This window comes from Macrotis lagotis, chromosome 5, assembly GCF_037893015.1.
Source record: "Macrotis lagotis isolate mMagLag1 chromosome 5, bilby.v1.9.chrom.fasta, whole genome shotgun sequence".
Lineage (NCBI taxonomy): Eukaryota > Metazoa > Chordata > Mammalia > Peramelemorphia > Peramelidae > Macrotis > Macrotis lagotis.
Genome location: NC_133662.1, coordinates 112101437 through 112122321, shown reverse-complemented (window position 1 = coordinate 112122321; position 20885 = coordinate 112101437).

Sequence of the window (20885 nt, the reverse complement as noted above, 5' to 3'; positions counted from 1 at the left end):
AACAAAACACTGTGCATTTTCTGCTCATTTGATTCTCCTAACAATACTGTGAAGTATGAACAATTATTATACCCATTTTATAGATGAGGAAAATGTGGTTGAGCTAAGTTAAGTGACTTGCTCATAATTGTACTACTAGGAAGTAGATGAGGCAAAATTTAAACTCAGGTCTTACTATCTTCAAAACTAACATACTTGTCCAACTTAGTTATCTTTTAGGATCCTAGGGAAACAGATTCCAAAAGAGAACTTTTCACAACACAGGGTTTAGGGTATGATACTCAGTGAACTGGAAAATCTGCCTAAAATATTTTGGTCCTTCCTTCATAACAGAGTAATAGTCTGAATTATTATAGTATTAAAAGATAAAATAATTGATATTTTACAATGCAATATATTTTACGCATTTTTGAGTTTCTAAACTTTTTCTGTATCATCTACTGGCCTTGTCTTTTCTGCAACTTCTACAAAACTCCCCTCAAATTCCCATTTAAATTCTTATGCTGAGATGGGGAAAGCCCTAATGTCGAAGGATTAACTGTAATCCTGATGACTTCCTCATCTGAACTGCTAACTGCTTTTCCTCTAGCCAAAATGAAAAATACTCTTCTCTCCCATCCATATCCACACTTTGATGTGTGTGTGTGTGTGTGTGTGTGTGTGTGTGTGTGTGTGTGTGTGTGTGTGTGTGTGTGTGTTTTCTCACAATTCAAAAGGACTCATATTAAAACAATGCCTACATTCTGATGGAATGAAACTCTCATGGGCTCAGAGTGCAGATTGAGACAGGGTCAATGTGGGAATTTGTTTTGCTTGACTCTTCATGTTTGTAACAGGGTTTTTCTTTCTTTTTTCTTTCTCATTTGTTGGGTTTTGGCTAGCAAAAGTGGGGGAGGGTATATTTTTATTGATTTAAAATATAAAACTTAACTTTAAAAATAATTAGAACATCATAAAAATTCTTGTGTCCTCTAATAGAATGCAAGTTCCTTTATATTTATATCACCAACACTTAGCAGTGCCTAGAACATAGTATTAGTAAATGCTTATGGAGTGGGTCTAGAACTCTGGGAGAATCTGTAGGAGATGCAAAGGAAATATGTGGTCTTTGCCTTCTAGTAGTTGTTGGTTCAGACTTTGGGAGACTCATGGTTTTTCTCTTACTCCCCCTTTTCCATAAATCAACTGCCTTTTTGATCCCCCCATTATTGTCCTAATGAATTTGTGTATTCCAATAACCTCCTGTCAATAAAAGAGGAAAAAACTCTTTGTCAGAAAAGTTTCTTTATATTAGAATTTTGAGGCTTCTATTAAATGACAAGAATGGACACTAAAGGTGGATCTTGGTTTCTTAGATGGTAAGGGTTATTTGTCACAAGATATTTACCTTATCATTACAATAAAGTGACAAATGAGGAAAGCAAAGCAGAATTCATTAAATTCAACAGACATTTATTAAGTCAAGTTAAGCCAAGTCAACAAGCATTTATTAATCACTTACTAAGAGCATCATGTTAAAGTATGGTGATACAAAAACAAAAATGAAATAATCCTTTCTCTCAAGAAGCTTACTTTCACCTGGGGCAGAGAAAGTAGTACTGTATTTCCCTGAAAATAAGACTAGTATCATATTAATTTTTGTTCCAAAAGATGCATTAGAGTTTATTTTCAGAGGATGTTTTAATCATTTTTTTCATGTACAACAATCTACTTTTGTTCATTTATTTCTGTACAAAAATCTACATCTATTCAAATACAATCATGTCATGTTCTTATGGAATATCCTTATAACTTTCCAAACCCTGAATTCCAACTCGAATTTCTTGCAACTCCATTTCCTGTAGAACCATTGGCACCAATCCCTCATGTTTAGCAACAGAGCTCTCCTTAAATGAACACTTTTTGTCCACATAGGTGGATATATATATATATATATATATGTATATAGCTGGTGCTAGTGCATTGGCAACATAACTGTCAGTGATTTTATCCCATGAATTCTTCACCCAAGTCACAACCTCTTACCGAATAGGCTTCACAAAGTTTCCACACTGATTTCCTCTCCATTCTATTTTCAGTGTAGTCATTGATTTCCATGTGCCAATCATCCTTGAATGGCTTGTTTATTGCAATATCAAGAGTCTGGAGACAAGCAGCCATTCCTGTGGGAATTATTATTTGATCTATCTCTGCAAAGATATTCTTCATGTCTCCAGAGCACTGAACACTGGCTGAATCCCAGACCAGCAGATCTTTCGACTACCTTGAAAATCAAGTGAAAGCATTAAATCGACCAGCTTCCTTATAATTGCTTAAGTGCACCAACCTTTGTCTGAAACACATTCAATCTTAGCTTTCTTGCCTTTAGTGATGATTAGAGGTTTCTTTCTATCTGGAAGTTATCAAGTGTGTTGTATCTGTTCTCCAATAGGTCATTCATCTGTTCACTTAGGTGCTTACCTCTCACCCAAAAGTATAGGCTTGGGTTTTTACAAATACTTAATCATAATTTATATTATATTTTATTTTAAATATTAATGTCAATAATATTATTTATTTATAATTAATTATATGTGAATATTATTTTATAATTCAATACATCCATCATGTGTTGCAATGAACATATTAAAAGCATCCATCTGAATGACAATATTAACTGGGGCTTATATTTGGATAGGGCTTATAGCATACTGAAAAAAATCATGCTAGGTTAGGTCTTATTTACAGGGGAATATGATATGCTGTGGAACTGTGACATGAACGTATAGGGGATCAGGCATGTTCTGACAAAATAATAATGTCATTTCTTCTTGAATATTATTTCAAAAATAAGGATTATTAGATCGCTCTATTTGATTTTTTAAAAAAAGAATTGCATGCAAAGTAGTTAGTGCAAGGGTAGTGTATCTTTGGCTCTCTTCCCTACTCTCAGCTTGGGATATATTGAGCTGGCAATCCAACAAATACATGGAATCTTTCCATTGAGGTGTGAGTGACAGAGGGGAAGTTATATACTGCACTGGATAAGGTATTATAGTTGAAGTGAGGGAGACCTGAATTTGAATCCTGATTTGGAAATTACTAGTTATGTGACCCTGGGAAAGTCATTTCACTTCTCTGAGTCTCATCTGTAAATTGGGAGAAGTAATAGTGCCTACTTATTAGGGTTGTATTGTGAATCAAATAAGTTGATATATGTAAAGTTTTTCAAACCTTGTTGTTAATTATAATAATAGTAATAACACTTATCCTGAGTTAGATACTATGCTAAGTGTTTTGCTATTATTTTTATTGTTGTTATTGTTAATATTATTAATTCTGCTATACTGCTTTTTGGTATTTCTTTTTTAAATAATATTTTATTTTTTCCTCAATTGCATGTAAAAACAATATTTAACTTCACTCAAAAAAATGTTGAGTTCCATATTCTCTCCCTTTTTCCCTTCTCTATCCCCTCCCTGAGATGGTAAACAATTTGATATTAGTTATATATGTGCAATCATGTGAAACATATTTCCACATTAGTCATGTTGTGAAAGAATAAACATAGTATTTCTCTTGAGATCTAGTCCTATACCACTCATTGTCTATTGGATATCTTAAAATAGAGGTCCCATATCACCTCAAACTCAACATATCTGCATATAATAATACTCTAGCTATAGAATTCCTAGATGTCTTTGATACTATAAGTCAGTAGTTCTCAATTTTTTGGTTTGAGGATACATTTCCACTTTTAAAAATTATTAAGGACCTCAAAAAGCTTTTGTTTGTGTGGGTTATATATCTTGATTTTACTGTATTAGAAATCTAAATTGAAAAATATTTATTTAAAATTAAAAGCCCATTACATGTTAACATAAATATTATCTTTTAATGGAAATAACTATTTTCCAAAGTTAAAAAAAAACTTGAGTGATAATCGGTATTGTTTTACTTATTTTCTCCAAGTTCTTTAATTTCTGGTTTAATAAAAGACAGCTACATTCTCCTATCTGCTTCTACCTTCAGTCTGTTGCAATATGTTGTTTTGGTTGAAAGTACATGAAGAAAATCTGGCCTTACACAATATACTTGGAAAAGAGAAGAATTGTTTAATAGTCAGATAATGTCTCAGAATTATTATAAAATAGTTTTGATTTCAAAGACCTGCTGAAAGGGTCTCAAGGGATCTTCAGGGAACTGAGCACTACATTTTTGAAAATTGCTGCTATAAGCTAACTGGACAAAAATGATCAGAGTTTCCATGTTTGTTCTTTGAACTCTAAATTTTTCTACCTTAAAATTTTCCCTCCTTGGATGTTTTTGTATTTTCTTAAAGGCTGCATGCTACAGCCTTTCATAATTACCATAAATCAAGGTTGGGAAAAATTTTACAATTAAGTGAAATGTCCTCCCCTTCCCTACCTAACCAAATAATTTTTTGGAGAAGTGAATTAGATGACATTGAAAAATGAAGTCAAGTTCTAATTCTGAAGGTGAGGAGCCTGTGAATATAAAATGCAGCAGAGACAATAAGAGGGAAAGTCAAATGTCCATGCTGGACTTAATATGCAAGCCCATGGTGGATTTCCTAGATTCTTCTCTCATTAGAAGAGGAGATAAATCTTTAAACGTCAGACTTCAATTATCCCTTTATCTTGCATTTTTCTTAGACTACACACACACACACACACACACACACAAATCTCACATACACACACATGAGTAAATATTATCATTGAGTACACAATAGCATATATATGTAAATGTGTGTATATATATGTATATCTATATGAAATCGATAATTGAGTCCTCTACAGCTGGTTGTCACCAAAGGATTCTTTGCATTGATGTTTTATCCTCCTATTGAAAGCTCCTTGAGGGTTTATCTAAACTTTGTGATAGTAATATGCTGCTTCTCCTTCATTTTGTTTTTTTATAAGGTAATGGGGTTAAGTGACTCACCTAAGGTCACACAGGTAATTACTAAGCATCTAAGATCAAATTTGAACTCAGGTTCTCCTGACTCCAGGACCAGTGCCCTATTCACTGTGCCACCTAGCTGCCCCTGTCCTTCATTTTTGAAGAAGACCATGACATCAGGGAGATGATACCATGACAAGCACATGAATTGGATGTAAGTGAGGGGGTGCTAAGCTAAGGCACCAGCCTCACTTTCTCCTCCAGAGCCATCTGGATCCAGTGGCCAGATATAAATCAGGATGACTGGGGGAACCAGTGACTTGGATATGACACAAATAGTGTCTTGCCCAACTCAGGACCTCTTGACTTTAGGACTGGCACTCTACCCACTGCACCTTCTAGCTACCTCAGTAAGTGTGCATTGGATTGGATTTTGATAATGAAAAAATCCTTAAACCTAAAAATCTAGCTGTGATGAAAAAGTATCTGACTTAATGTTATCATTTTCATTTCATTGAGAGGTTGTTTGGGCTAAATCTAAAAATGAGCTGTGAAGCTCAAGGTCAGTTTTTTAAAAATTTAAGGTAATAAAATTTTCTGAATAAATCCTGAGAGTATCATCCTTTCCCTCCTCTTAATCTTCTCCAAATTTACCATGTTTCTTTTATAATCACATGACCTCTCAGCCTGGTTCTTGGCTCTTATAACACACAAAAAATCCTATATTAGGAACAGTGGAGAGAAAGGATGCTGAGAATGCCTTTTGGCAGTGATTCTTCTACATTTTTTTTTAGTATTAGATCTAAGCTCTTTGTATTTATAGTAGATCAAAGTTTTTAATCTAGAGTTGGTGACCTTTTAAAGACATATTTTGATTACAATCATCTATGAGAATTCCAAAGAACTCATGATGAAAAATACTATTTCTCTCCAGAGAGAGAACTAATGAATTCTGTGTGCATATTATTTTCCATTTTCTTATTTTTCTTGCCTTTTCACTCCCCCCCCCATAAAACATGTATAATGTGTATCAGGCTGTTGCCTTTTCAATGAATGGGTGGGGGGAGGGCTAGAGAAAGTTGGGCTCTCAAAATTAAAAAAATAAATATTAGCACCAGGTCTGTCCACTCAGCTGTCTGCGTAGAATGACTGAGGAAAGATTTTCCACCCTTACCAGAAGTAGGGTTTTTCGTTGTTTAGGAGAGGGGTTTAGGGCATAGGCTATTAAAAACTTGTTTGAATTTCAATCTGTGTTCCATTTTGAACCATCTTATTTTTATTTTTAAATTTAATTAAATTTTTCATTTTCCAACATAAGCTGAATGGTGAGGACTAATTTGGCAAGTTTTGATCTCTTCTTCAGTTATTCTCCCTCATACAATATTTTAGATCCCTATTCTTTGAATATTTGGAAACACTAGCTCTCTAGGTTTAATTTAGGAAAATAATTCTCAAGAACAAAACATTGGCATGTCAACTTCAATTCCAGTCCAAGCAGCATTGAAAAAATTTAATTTTTAGAGCAGCTTTTGTATGGAGTAAGTTTAGATTCTTTCCAACTACCTTGTTTACATTAGCTTTCCTTGCCAAACTCTCTGTGAAAGGATTTTGATGCCCCCTCCCCCTGCCCCATATCTCCACAGCTAACTTTTCTCACTTCTAGTGGACTTCCATGCCTTATGGGACTAGGCCCCAAGATGTTTCTGAATTGAACTTAATCTCTCAACCAATGGGATGTGAACTGGAGGACAGTTTATGGTATGTTTTCTAAGAAATTCTGGAATTTAGTTTAAAAAAATCACAAAATGAGAATATTTTTTCAGTTTTTAAAATTAATCTTTTTATAAGATGAAAATTATGATTAATGAAGCAAGGCAGTTGTAATTGTGTGGTTGGGGGGGTTGTGATTTCTTTTTTTGGATCTTGTTTTAAATTTAAATTTTCTCAAAAGATTCCTGGAGAATGAAATTATGTGGAAGGAGTTCTATGCTCAATATAAGTAGGTGAATTGCAAGGAGATCATACATATGTTGTTAAAAAAGAGAAAGACTGCTCCTCTCTCCTTCTGTATCTTTGTTGTCTATACCTTCAGATGGTTGTATGACTTTTTTCACTAACTTTGCTAAATTTCTATAGTTAAGTTGATTTTATTTGAATGATTCATGTTTAGAAAAAATTAAAGTTTCTTTTAACTCCATCAGCAAATAAGGAAATAAACAAAATGAATATTTAAATATTTAAATGAATATTTAAAACTTTTTTTGATAGATATTTCAAAATAGTGGTTGCCTTGGCAATCCTTTGTGTTTTAGTTTTATTCATTGTTCTAGGAAAGCTTTAGAAGATCTCATGATATAGATGAGAAACTGAGGCAAACAGGAATATGTGACTTGCCCAGGTCACACGGTATCTGAGACCAGATTTGAATTAAAAAACTTGAGTCTTCCTAACTCCAGATCCCTCTCTCTATCCAGCTTATTGGGTGTCCAGTACATGACTCTAAATGAAGTCATTATTGTACTGGAAGTTTGGGGACTATATTAATAATCATAATGATAATGATAACTATTGTAGCTTGTCTTTTTTAGGAAGGACCTTGTCAATCTGCTTTTGAAGAGATCTTATATATGAGCCGTACTTTAAGAGATTTTCTCTTAGATCAAAAGTTCAAGCTGAGGATAATGAGACTTTGAGGAAAATCCCAATTCTCCTCTTTTAAGGATTCCTTCAGGATTAAACTATGTATGAGACCAGAGCAAGAGTCCCATAGTTGAACAGGGCCTCCCTGGGCTTCAGGTAGCACTGTGATTTGGAGAGAACAAAAAGATTGTCAACAGATTTTTTTTGTTTAACTTTTGTTTTGCTTAGCAATTATAGCCAAATTTAAACCTATTAGAAAATAACCAAATCTATCACCTGTTGTAAGGCATACTTTGAACTGGGTAGTGGTACCAGCAAAGTAGTGCATTAGGTAGACTATCTAGCTACAGGTATGTAGAATGACTCTCCCCCAAAAATCTAAAAGCTATTGCAATATCTCAAGTTCTCACATGGGAAGATAGTGGCTTAGGGAGTGGAAAGTTAAGGACAGTTTTTATTCCATGTGGATTGTGGTTGTTGCTGATGTTTTGGTGCAGAGTTGTGATTTCATTTGTATAGGGTAATGATTGTCAAAGTGTGGTCTGCAGACCCCTAGGGGCCCCTGAGATCCTTTCATAGAGTACTGAAGTGAAACCTAGTTTCAAAATCACATTAAACTATTATTTACCTGTTGAACTACGCTTCCCTTTTCCAACTACATATATATGTGTCTGAATTTTCCTTATATACTTCAACCAAACCAACATATTGCAAGAAATTGAACATAGGAGTTATGAGAAACCAGTAATCTTTTTTTTTTTTTAGGTTTTTATTTTTTTGCAAGGCAACAGGGTTAAGTGGCTTGCCCAAGGCCACACAGGTAGGTAATTATTAAGTGTCTGAGGCCAGATTTGAATTCAGGTGCTCCTGACTCCAGGGCTGGTACTCTATCCACTGTGCCACCTAGCCACCCCAACCAGTAATCTTTTATTTAACAAGCTAGACATTAGAGAGATTTGCAAAAATAGGTAAAACAAAGTCAGTTTTCTCACTAATTTTGGAAAAGTTATTTTTCATGAAGTCATATTATTTATGTTCATATTAATTATTAAAATCAACATTTTAAAATTTTATCACTTTTAACTTTAAATTTAGGTAATCAATAGCTATAACTCACATGAATAAAAGCTATTTGGAGTCTTTGACAATTTTTTAGAGTGTAACTTCTCCAGAAGACAAAACCAGAAAAAATAGTAGAAGCTGCAAAGATTCACAGGTTCAAATTTTTAATAGACATAAAGGGTGATTTAAACAAATCGCTAGAATATGAAAGAAATTACCTGTCAAATATGTGAATGGGGAAGAGTTCATGACCAAACAAGAGACAAAGAGATTCATAGGAGCTAAAATGGGTAAATTTGATTATGTAAAATTAAAAAGGTTTTGTTTAAGCAAAACTAATGTAGCAAAAATCAGAAGGAAAGCAGGAAACTGAGAAAAAAAATTGTAACAAATTTCTTTCACGAAGACTCATTTCTCAAATATATAGGGAACAGAACCAGATTTATAAGAATGAGTCATTCCCCAATTGATAAATTATCCAAGGATAGGAAAATAAATTTGAAGAGGAAGAAATCAAAACTATTGATTGTCATATGAAAAAATGCTATAGATCACTAATAGGGAAATATATAGGAAAACAACTCTGAGGTACTATCTCATACTCATGAGAAAAGATAAGATGGCAGAAAAAGAAAATGATAAATGCTGGAGGGAATATAGGAAAATAGATGCACTAATTTGTTTGGTGATACTATATACTAATTATAACCATTCTGGAAAGCAATTTCCAAATTGCATACCCTTTGACCCAGTATTGCAGCTCCTACTTCTATGTCCCAAAGAGATCAAAGAAAAAGAAAAAGACCTATATGTACCAAAGTATATACCACAATTTCTTTTGTAGGGTCAAAGAATTGAAAAATGATAGAAAGGTAATCAATTAGTGAATGACAAATTAAAGTCTTTATGTCATGGAATATTATTGTACCAAAAGAAATGATGAAGAGAATGGTTTCAGAAAAACTTGGAAAGACTTATGAACAGATATAAATTGAAGTGAGCAGAATCAGAAGAGCAACTTATGTAGTAAGAGAAATATTGTAAAGATAATCATTGGTGAAAAACAGTAATGGTCAACATAATGATCTACCACAACTCCAAAGGGCTCATCGTGTAAAATATGCTATCTACTTCAAACTCAGAGAGCATTTTGAAGCCTTACTTTCTTTTTCTTGCATTTTTAAAACGTGACTAATGTGAATATTTATTTTATATGACTTCAAATTTGTAATTTTGTATTTCAAATTTGTATTTCTAAACTTCTCAATGGGTGGGAGGAGTGAAAAGAGAAAGAGTATTTTTTTTTTTTTTTAGGTTTTAGGCAAACGGGGTTAAGTGGCTTGCTCAAGGCCACACAGCTAGGTAATTATTAAGTGTCTGAGACTGGATTTGAACCCAGGTACTCCTGACTCTAGGGCCGGTGCTTTATCCGTTGCTTTATCAGTTACGCCACCTAGCTGCCCTGAGAAAGAGTATTTGGAAGTGAAAACAAAATTCAACAAATTTAAAAAAAAAATCCAAAAAAAGAGCTCAATAAAATGCTAGCAAAGTAGAATGTCTAACTACTTTTATTGGACATATTTTTATCTTTTAAATCATGATTAGCATGTGTATAGTATAACCACACCTATTAGCATATAGTTAAATAGTCAAGATTAGAGTCATTAGGCAATACAAGTAGAAAAAATTATTAAAAAAACCCACCTTTTTCTGAGCATGGCTTCCTTCTGCCTACTAAATACAAAATTTAAAATCTTTAGCTGACCTCTTAAGGCTCTAAATCACCTAGTTCCAATTTTCTCCTGGCCTTATTTTCCATTTCTCATCTTCATGCCTATTAAAGTACTGCTGACTTCCTGAACATTCTTTAAGCTATCTCACTTCTATAGCCATTACCTGCAATTTCTTTTGTCCCTAATCCTAATAGCCCAATTTCCACCCATACTTTACCCATTTCAAATACTTCTTCTTCCATAAAGTCTTCCAACATACACTTCTTCTTCCATCAAAGCTGGAAATGAACCCTTCTGTCTCTGACCTCTTAACCACCGCATTCAATGCATTTTCTTTCTTTGATGTAGGGAAACCATTTTGGAATAAAACCTCTACATATACCAAGATATTTATAGCAGTACTTTTTTGGATAGCAAAGAGCTGGAAACAAAAAGACAGTCATTGATAATCCTACGGGTCCAAGTATTGATGAAAGGGATGCAGAAGAAACTAGGGATGGTCACTGAACATTGTGAAGTGGTGAAAGTACCTTAGAGAAAGGTTCTTGGTACATAAAATTTCCAAGTGAACTTTGTCACTGATTTATGAGATATACTTATGTGATATTCTTCTTCTTCTTCTTTTTTTTTTTTTTTGCAAGGCAGTGGGGTTAAGTGGCTTGCCCAAGGCCACAGAGCTAGGTAATTATTAAGTGTCTAAGGCCGGATTTGAACTCAGGTGCTCCTGACTCCAGGAATGGTGCTCTACTCACTGCGCCACCTAGCTACCCCAATATTATTCTTATAATTAATTTGGTTTAGCAAAAAAAGTATAGTCTAAAAGCACTTTGATTTATAATTCTTCTATATAATCATTGAATTTGTTACTTATGCCTGAGCAAATCCAGGGAGGCACTAAAGTATGGGACAAATTTAGTTGTCTCCCAGAAGTCTTTCTAAAAGTAGCACTTAAAAAATGTCATGACATTTTATGCATTGAATTAATTGTTTAAAATGCAAATAGATGTCAAGAAATATTTTTGTTGTTTTATCATTTCAGTCATGTCTGATGCTTTCTTGGCAGAGTTACTGGAGTGGTTTGCTATTTCCTTCTCCAATTCGTTTGCCAGATGAGGAAATTGAAGCAGAGTTAAGTGACTTGCCCAGGGTTACACAGCTAGTAAGTGTCTAAGGCCAGATTTGAACTTAGGAAAATGTCTAGTGCTCTATGCATTGTGCTATCTAAGTGCCCTCAAGCAAGATTAATTGGTTATATTGACATTTAATTTTGTTTCTAATTTTATTTTTTAAGATTTCTGAAGGACTTAAAGAGCTATTAGATACCACTGAAGTTTTTTCTCATTTTCAGGATTATATATACAATTGGTTTTTATTATTGTTTAAAATAGGCACATTCAGGTAGTGTTGACAACTGAGGGTTGTGGATTGGGATGGGTTGGATGGAAGAAGGGATACATATTTTAAAATAAATCATTATCAAACATAAAATTCAGAAACAAACAACCATAATAATTATTATAATTAATAAGTAAATAAAATGTCAGAGTTATCAACTCTAAAGCTTGAAAAAAATTTTAGAGTTCATTTAATTCAACCTTCGGTTTTAAAGAAACTGCTAATGATAAGCCTTTATAAAGTACTTTGGGGTTTACAAAATACTTTCTACATATTATCTCATTTGATGAGTTCACTTCATTGTTTAATTGAACACTTTTGAGCTCAGATTCAATTGCCTGTAAATGATAATAGCTGACATTTTATTGTACTAGAAGAGCTGTAAGCCTACTCTGTGAGTCAGAAATATGACTATGGTAGAGATGACTTGGGCCTGACCCCCAGGGATCCAAAATGAAAGAGCACATTCATCTCTTAAAAGGATTTTTAAAGATTTCTCAGTCTTTAAATTGGTTATATTAACATGTTGGCAAGATTTTCACTACTTCAGTAGCACAGAAACTGGTTGGCAAGAATAAGTTAGCAGAAGGCACACTTCTTTGGCAGCTTACAAACCAGTTCCTAGGCTCTGATCTTACCAGCAGTGATCTCAAAGTGTTCCAGAATTTTTAACTGGAACTGCAATGTTGCTAAATTCTACTCCTATTGTTAATTTGGTCCAGGCTCCAAGACCATTAATTAAAACGTCTGTGATTTGTGTCTGACTCTTTGTGACACCATTTGGGTTTTGTTTTTTTGGCAAAGATACTGTAATGGCTTACTAATTCCTTCTTCAACTCATTTTACTGATGAGGAAACTGAGACAAGCAGTGCTAAGTCACTTGCCCAGTGTCACACAGCTACTTAAGTTTGAGGTTGTATTTGAACTCATGAAGATGAGTCTTTCTGAATCCTAGTCCAGTATTCTATCTATGACACCATCTAGTTGTCCCTCGTGAAGTAGGAAGCAAAAATATTATTGTCCCCAATTTATCAGATACAAACTCATGGGTGACACTCACAATCATAGAGTTAATATAGGTTCTGAAGCTGGATATTCTAGAGTGTGCTGATGCCAGGTCTAACACTTCCTACCATACCAAACTGTCCCCTCAAGAGCAAATGAGACCATCCAATTCATACTTATTAAAAATGTACAAAGAGCTAAGCACTTGGTACTGTAGAGTGTACACAGTGAAGATATGACTCCTACCTCCAGAAGACAGGTTCTCATGTCAAACAATACTGGTGTCAAATAGACGAAATAATTCAATAGAACATGAGATAAAGCACTGAGATAAATGGCAAACATATAATTCGGTGTGCTTAGTGCTTTTAATATCATAAAGCAAACAGCTGCTTTAATGTAACATATGCTCTGGTTTTTTATTTCACTCATGTATCTTATCATGTTTCATTGTAACATAAATCTTGTGAACTCTAACTGGTTCACAAATAGGATTTGTTTAAGCACCCATGGCAACCTGGACCAATACTCTATCCTTATTTTTCTTTTACATATTTCAGAAATATAATATTGGATATTTTGTCTGTTTTTCTTTGATACAAACAAGGAATCCATTTTTTTTTTAGTTTTTGCAAGGCAATGGGATTAAGTGGCTTGCCCAAGGCCACACAGCTAGGTAATTATTAAGTGTCTGAGGCCAGAAGGAATCCATTTTAAAGAAGGAAGAGGCTCCCTCCTCAGTGGCAGGTAAAGCCTTTTTACATAGTATTAAATTTGTCATATTTTAATTCGTACACATCTTTTCTGGAATATAATTATTACACAAAATGAGGTACATTTGTAAAAGTTTGACCTATATGGGACTAATAAATGGGAAACAAAAAGATTTCATTCAGGACTCTATTAAGTAGCTATAAATTGCTAAACCTGACCAAAGATCTGAATGAAAACTTGCCTTCTGAAGTACTAAAACATGCCTTGATGTTTACAAATGACTGGAAAAGAGCAAAATTGAAGTGGAAAAATGAAAGAAATTATAAATAACTCAATCTTATAGGAATATGATGATAAAAATCATTATTTATATAATGCTGTTATATATTAGCATGTTAGGAACTGTTCTAGCATTTTACAATTCTTATTTGATGCTCACAACAACTCAGGGAACTAGGTACTATTATTTTTCCCATTTTACAAATGAGAAAACTGAGACAAAGAGAGCTTAAGGGATTTGTCTAGGGATATGTAGTTAGTAGGTATCTAAGGCTGGATTTTATCTCAGATCTTTCTGACTCTGGAGTTGGTTCTCTCTCCACTGTGAATACTATTGATATTCAAGAAAATATTTTTCATTGTGAGGTTAGATAAAACAAGAAACTGAAAGGGAAGCTTTTTTTTTTTTACAGAAATGAAATTGACTGGATTCTAATGCACTTCTGAAGAGTATTTAAAAAAAAACAGTTATCATATGAGATGGTGCAGTTAAGTGGAATAGTGGATAGAAAGCTAGCCCTGGAGTCAGGAGGACTTAAGTACAATCCTGCCTCGGTACTTACTAGCTGTGTAACCCTAGACAAATCTCTTAAGCTCTCTTTATCTCAGTTTCCTCATATGTAAAATGGGAAAAATAATAGGTAAGTCATTTAACCCAGTTTGCCTCAATTTCCTTATCTGTAAAATGAGCAGAAGGAAGTGGCAAACCACTCCAATATCTTTGCCAAGAAAATCCCAAATGGAGTCATGAAGCATCAGATAGGACTGAAAAGTGACTGAACAACAACTGCAACAGTAATTATCTGAGACATCTAGTACTGCAAAAGATAAAGGTGAACTGATAAGGTCCTTTTCTGCTCTGAGATTCCAGTATTATGCAGTAGTTTTCCTCTAATCATAATTTATGATCCTAGAGTCAAGAAAAAATTTTAAATATTTCTCTAGACAAAATTATCCTCTATATTTGAAATACAGTCATTGTTTCAGAGTTGGCTGAAAATATGCCTAAGTAGATACTTCAACAAGCTTTTATTAAGTGCCTAATATATGCAAGAAGCTGAGCTAGACCTAGGCTAAAAATAAATAGTTCCTGCACTCAAGGAACTTACTTTCTACTGGAGGCAGGGTGGGGAGAGATAATATATACTATATAGAGATAACTCAATACAAATATAAATCACGTAAATATAGACTTATTTCAGGAAAGAGGCAATGTTAACTTAGTGGCAGGAGGTACAGGAAAGGCATCCACATTAGAATGATTGCTTCTTGAGGAGAATGATTTATTGTATTTATATTTGTATTTATTCATACTTATATCTATTTATTTGAATATATATATATATATATATATATATATACATAGTTTTTATATTTCTTTGTATTCCTAAGGTATAGTACAAAGTTAGGAACTGAGTAAGAGTTCAATAAAATGTTTGTTAACTGACTAATTGAGACCTGTAGGAGGTGGCATTAGAGGTGAGCCCTGAAGGAAAGTAAGAATATTAAGAGGAAAAGAGGAAATGTTCAGTCATTTCAGTTGAGACCCTATTTGATGTTTTGTTGGCAAAGATACTGGAGTGGTTTTTCATCCAGTTCAGTGTATAGATGAGGAAACTGAGGCAAACTGGTTTAAGGGATTGCTGATCCCTTGATCACAGTTAGTAAGTATCTTGGGCTGGATTTGTAGTTATAAAGATGAGTGTCTCTGAAGCAAGGAAATGCTCATTCTAAAAAAAATTCTAAGTATGGGGGACAAAAGCAGAAGATGGGAGGTCATACAAAAGGAACAGACAAACAGTCTGACCAATTTATATAGAGTCTCTGAAGAGGACTGCAAAGGTAGCCGGTGAAAGGTTGTCAAATGGAGCAATATTTATTTTATCCTAAAGGGTATTATTTGATATGAAGACAGTGAATTTAAGAGAGGTGAAAGGAATTTTGTGTGTGTCCATTACTTCTAACTGATGATATTTGTCATTCATTCTTTTTTTGGTTGTTTTTTTTTTTTTTTTTTGCAAGGCAATGGGGTCAAGTGACTTGCCCCAGGTCACATAAATAGGCAATTATTTGAACTCAGGTCCTCCTAACTCCAGGGTCAGTACTCTAACTACTATTAGCTAGCCACATAGCTTCCCTGTTCTTCCTTTATTCTTGAAGAATGAAATTGGGGAGATGATGCCATAGCAAGCAGGTAAATTGGGATGCTGTGCTAAGTCACCAGCCACCAGTCTCACTTTCTCCTCCAGAGCCATCTGGGATCAATAGCCAAATATGAATCAAGGTGACTGGAGATGGATCTGGATATGAGGCAATCAAGATTAAGTGACTTGCCCAGGGTCACATAGCTGGTAGGGTGTCAAGTGTCTGAGGCTGGATTTGAACTCCTACCCTCCTGACTCCAAGGCCAGTGCTTTATCTATTGAGTCACCTACTTGCTCTAATTACTTCTGATTAGAACCAACGAGAAAAAAAACTCTTCTTTTTTTAAATCAATAGTTCCCAAATTTTTGGTATCAAAACTCTCTCTTGGTCCTTGGAGGGCATTTTGGGTAGTCTACCCTGACTCTTATGCTCATTTTCTTTTTCATGATGAACCCTTGGAGAAGCTGTCAAGTAAAGGAAACTTTACTTATACAGCTTAGTACAATTTGACTGTGGACTCACCATACTTTTGTGCTTTTTATCTTAAGATCAAATGACCACACTTTTCCTTCTAGCAAACTGTTGGACTTGGTTGGCTGGCTCCCCTTCTGTTTTCCTATTATTACCACTGCACCATTCAAACCTGTGTTTAGAGTGTTCTCCCTTTTTTTTATTTAGCTCTGCACACAACTCTTCTTTAGGTCATTCTTTTTTTTAGTTTTTGCAAGGCAATGGGGTTAAGTGACTTGCCCAAGGCCACACAGCTAGGTAATTATTAAGTGTCTGAGACCGTATTTGAACCCAGGTAACTCCTGGCTCCAGGGCTGGTGCTTTATCCACTATGCCACCTAGCTACCCCATAGAAGACTTTAAAAATACATTGAAAGAAGATTCTGGGAAGATGGCAGAATAGGCCAGAAAATTCCGGACTCTCCAAATTTCCCCCACAAAAAAAAAGAACATCACATTAAAGTACAGGAAGAGTGGCAGAAATAATTAACAGAATAAAAGTAGTTGTCCTCCTAAGACAATATGAGACCATCAGGAAAGACCTTACTTCCAAAGGTGGAGGGGTTAACTGCAAACAATTCCAGGCCATCTGAATCAATAAACAATAAACCTTGGGGGGAGCTGGATCTGGGAGGTAGCCTCACCTCCCAGATAGTGTGTGGATCTGACAACTGAGTTAGGGAGAATTGAAGACTCTTCTTGCTATCCTGCCTGAAGACAGGAAGGAGTGAGCTCATACACCTGGTAAGTATGGTGGGACAGGGACCCTGCTGTCTGTAGGCACTTGCAGCCTGGTTTTGGCTCCGGAGTAGAGAGGAAGAGCTGAAGTTTGTAGCCACTGGAGAGACCACAGGGAACAAGAGCGTTTGTGGGACAATGTGACTGGGAACCCAAACCTGGTTTGGGGGTGAAGAGGAATATCACAGTTGGACCTCCAGAAACGATTAGATCCTATTAAAATAATAAGCTGAAGAAAAAAAATGAGCAAAAGCAAAAAAAATGAGCAAAGCAAAGGAGAAAAACTGGACTATAGACAAGTATTACGGGGATAGAGAAGGCCTGGATTTATATTCAGAGAAAGATAGCCATTCCCAATTCAAAGAGAAATGTCAAATGGTCATAAGCCCTAAAAGAGTTCTTGCAAGAACTTAAAAAGTACTTCAAAAATCAAATAAGAGCAATTGAGGAAAAAAATTAGGAAAAAATTAATTCATCCAAGAAAAGCAAAAAAATTATGAAAAGAAAGTCAACCAACTTGGTTGACGGATGAACTTATGATAATAATACTTGTCCTTTGATTTTGAAGAAACCAACCAAATTAATAGTGGCATGACATGCACTTTATGTTTATTATAGTGAGGGGTGTATTGTATAAAGGCATTCTTCTCACTTGCCTTTTCCAGAACCATTTCACCTCATGACCTGATTTGATAAGAAACAGGACTGCTGGGGAAGTCTCTCAACTTCCTCTCCCATATCAATGGGGCACCTTGGAGCTACTACAGCACCAGTATGTGATCTCTGGCAACAAAATAGCAACACCATAGTATATCCAAACCTTTTTGATAGACTAATCATCAGTACTATCTTTCCTCATATATCATAGAGGCATTACAATGTTTTGGCAAAGCTGGGCTCTGACAATATGGTACATGCAATCCTGACTCTGGCCAGGATAATCATTAGTGCAGCCATTCCTCTCAAACTTTCAACCATACTCCCCCTGGGAAGCCAATGACTTGGTATTCTTGGATATAATGCCAGATCTTTTATGGTGGGAACTTGACTGAAGTTCCAACAACTACATTTACTTGTGTCTATTAAAGTTGCTGCAGTTAAAAAGCTTGTAGTTGGATCTTGGGATTGAGCTGGTGGTCTGCTGCAAGCCACCGCTTATCCCATCCACCCCCTTCATGGGCTTAGCTGAATGTCCTGCAGAGTCTGACACATTTACTTTGAAAAAATTAAGAGAGTTTAAAGCAGCCCCAAGTTACCTGGATACCTCAGCCAGGAATGGCATAATAGATCCCAGTTTGATTTTTTTTGGTTTTCAGAATGGGACCATGATTAAAAGGAAAGATCAAGAACATTCATATTGTGCTGCTGGAGATGAAATTTTTGGACCAGCACAAGATAGACTAGAGCAAAAGCATTTACCAATAGTGTTTGCATTAATCAAGAAAAGCAGAAGTTCTAAGACGATCCAAAAACTTAAGAAAGAAAATAACTCTTTGAAAACAAGAATTGGGCCAGGGGAAGCTAATCATGTCATAAGACACTAAGAAATAATAAAACAAAATCAAAAGAACAAAAAAATAGAAGAGCCTGTAAAATATCTCATTAGAAAAACAACTGATCTGGGAAACAGATTGAGGACAGACAATTTAAGAAACTTTGGATTACCTGAAAGTTACAATTAAGAAATGAATCTTGATACACTATTACAAAAAATTATTGCCCTTAAGTTCTAGAATATGAAGATAAAACAGAAATGGGAAAAACCCACTCATAACTAGGAAAATTCATGGGAATATATTGCCAAGTTTCAAAATTCTCAAGTTAAGTAGAAAATATTACAAGCAACAAGATAAAAAATTAAATCCTGCTGAGTTGCAATCAGGATCATACTGATCTAGCAGCTTCAATATTAAAAGACTGCAAATCTTCGAAGATAACATTTTGAAAAGCAAGAGAGTTGGTGATGCAACCAAAAATAGCTTTTCCAGCAAAATTAGCACAATCCTGATTTAAAAAAATAGATATTCAATGAACTAAAAGACTTTCAGGTATTTTTGACAAAAAACACCATGACTCAATGGAAAATTCAACATATAAGACTCAGGAGAAACAAAAGATAAACATTAGAGACCAATTATAATGGACTTATTAAAACCAAACTATCTATTTCTTATATGTGAAAATGTTATCAGTACTTTTAAGACTGTCATCTTTACTTGGGTAGTTTAGGGGTGGCTAGGTGGCACAGTGGATAAAGCACCAGCCCGGGAGTCAGGAGTACTTGGTTTCAAATCCGGTCTCAGACACTTAATAATGACCTAGCTGTGTGGCCTTGGGCAAGCTACTTAACCCCATTTGCCTTGCAAAAAACCTAAAAAAAAATAAAGTTGGGTAGTTTAAAAGAAAGGCTTGGGCTGACTATGACAAAGTGATTCCAATAAATAAAACTGGGCAGAGAGAGAGGTTAAAAAAGAGCAAGTATCTCATACAAATGAGGTGTGAAAGGAAGAACTGATGCAGAAGAAAGAAGTCAGGGTGGAGGACTGATAGTGCTGTAACCCTTCTCTTATGGAAATTGGGATAAAGAGGGAACCATATATACATCTAGAAGGGCATAAAAGTTTCCTAAATTTATAAAAAAATGAAAAGAAGAGAGGATAGGATAAGACATTAAGCAGTAGGAGGTTGAGAGGAGAGTATAAGGGAGGGACTCCTAGAAGGGTGGGTAGATTAAGGAACAGGACAAAGTAGTGGTAAGAAATTAATTAGACCCAAAAGGAGGAATAGGGTAAAGAGGGTGAGAAACTTAAGTTATGAGGAAAAATAGATGAAGGGGAAATAAATAATTAATAATTACACCTTTGAATGTGAATGGAATAGATTTACCTGTGAAACAGAAAGAATGGCAGAATTGATTAAAAAATCAGAATCTTATGTTATCTTGTTTACAAGAAACACAATTAAAAATACCCCCCAGAACTAATATAAAAGGCTGGAGTAGAATTTATTATGCTTCAAATAAAGTAAAACGAAATCAGGGGCAGCAATCATAATCTTAGACAAAGTTAAAGCTACATAGCTATAATTAAAAGAGAGAAATTGGGAAACTACCCTATGTGTTATTAATATTATTCAATATTGGTTTTTTTTAGGTTTTTGCAAGGCAAAGGGAGTCAAGTGGCTTGCCCAAGGCCACACAGCTAGGTAATTATTAAGTGTCTGAGACTGGATTTGAACCCAGGTACTCCTGACTCCAGGGCCGGTGCTTTATCCACTGCACCACATAGCCGCCCCAATATTGTTTTTAAAATGCTTACAGTAGCAATAAGGGAAGAAAAAGAAATTGAAGCAATCAGAAGGGAAAATGATTTAATGAACTATCTCTTGTATTTGGAAAATCTTAAAGATTCAACTAAAAATACACTGAAACAATAATTTTTGTAAAGTAGTAGGTTGTAAAATAAACCCACATAAAACATAAACATTGTTATATATCACCAACAAAATCTTGCAAGAAGAGATAGCATGAGATAACTCATTAAAATAGTTGTAGATAGTCTAGAGTATACCTACCAAAACAGACACAGGAACTACATGATTATTATAAAACACATTTTAAACAAATAAAATCAGATTTAGATAATTTTTGATTTATTATTTGTTCATTGGGTAGAGAAAGCCAATATAATACAAATGACAGTTTTATCTATTTATTCAATGTCATCCTAATTAAATTACTAAAAATAATTTTACTGAGA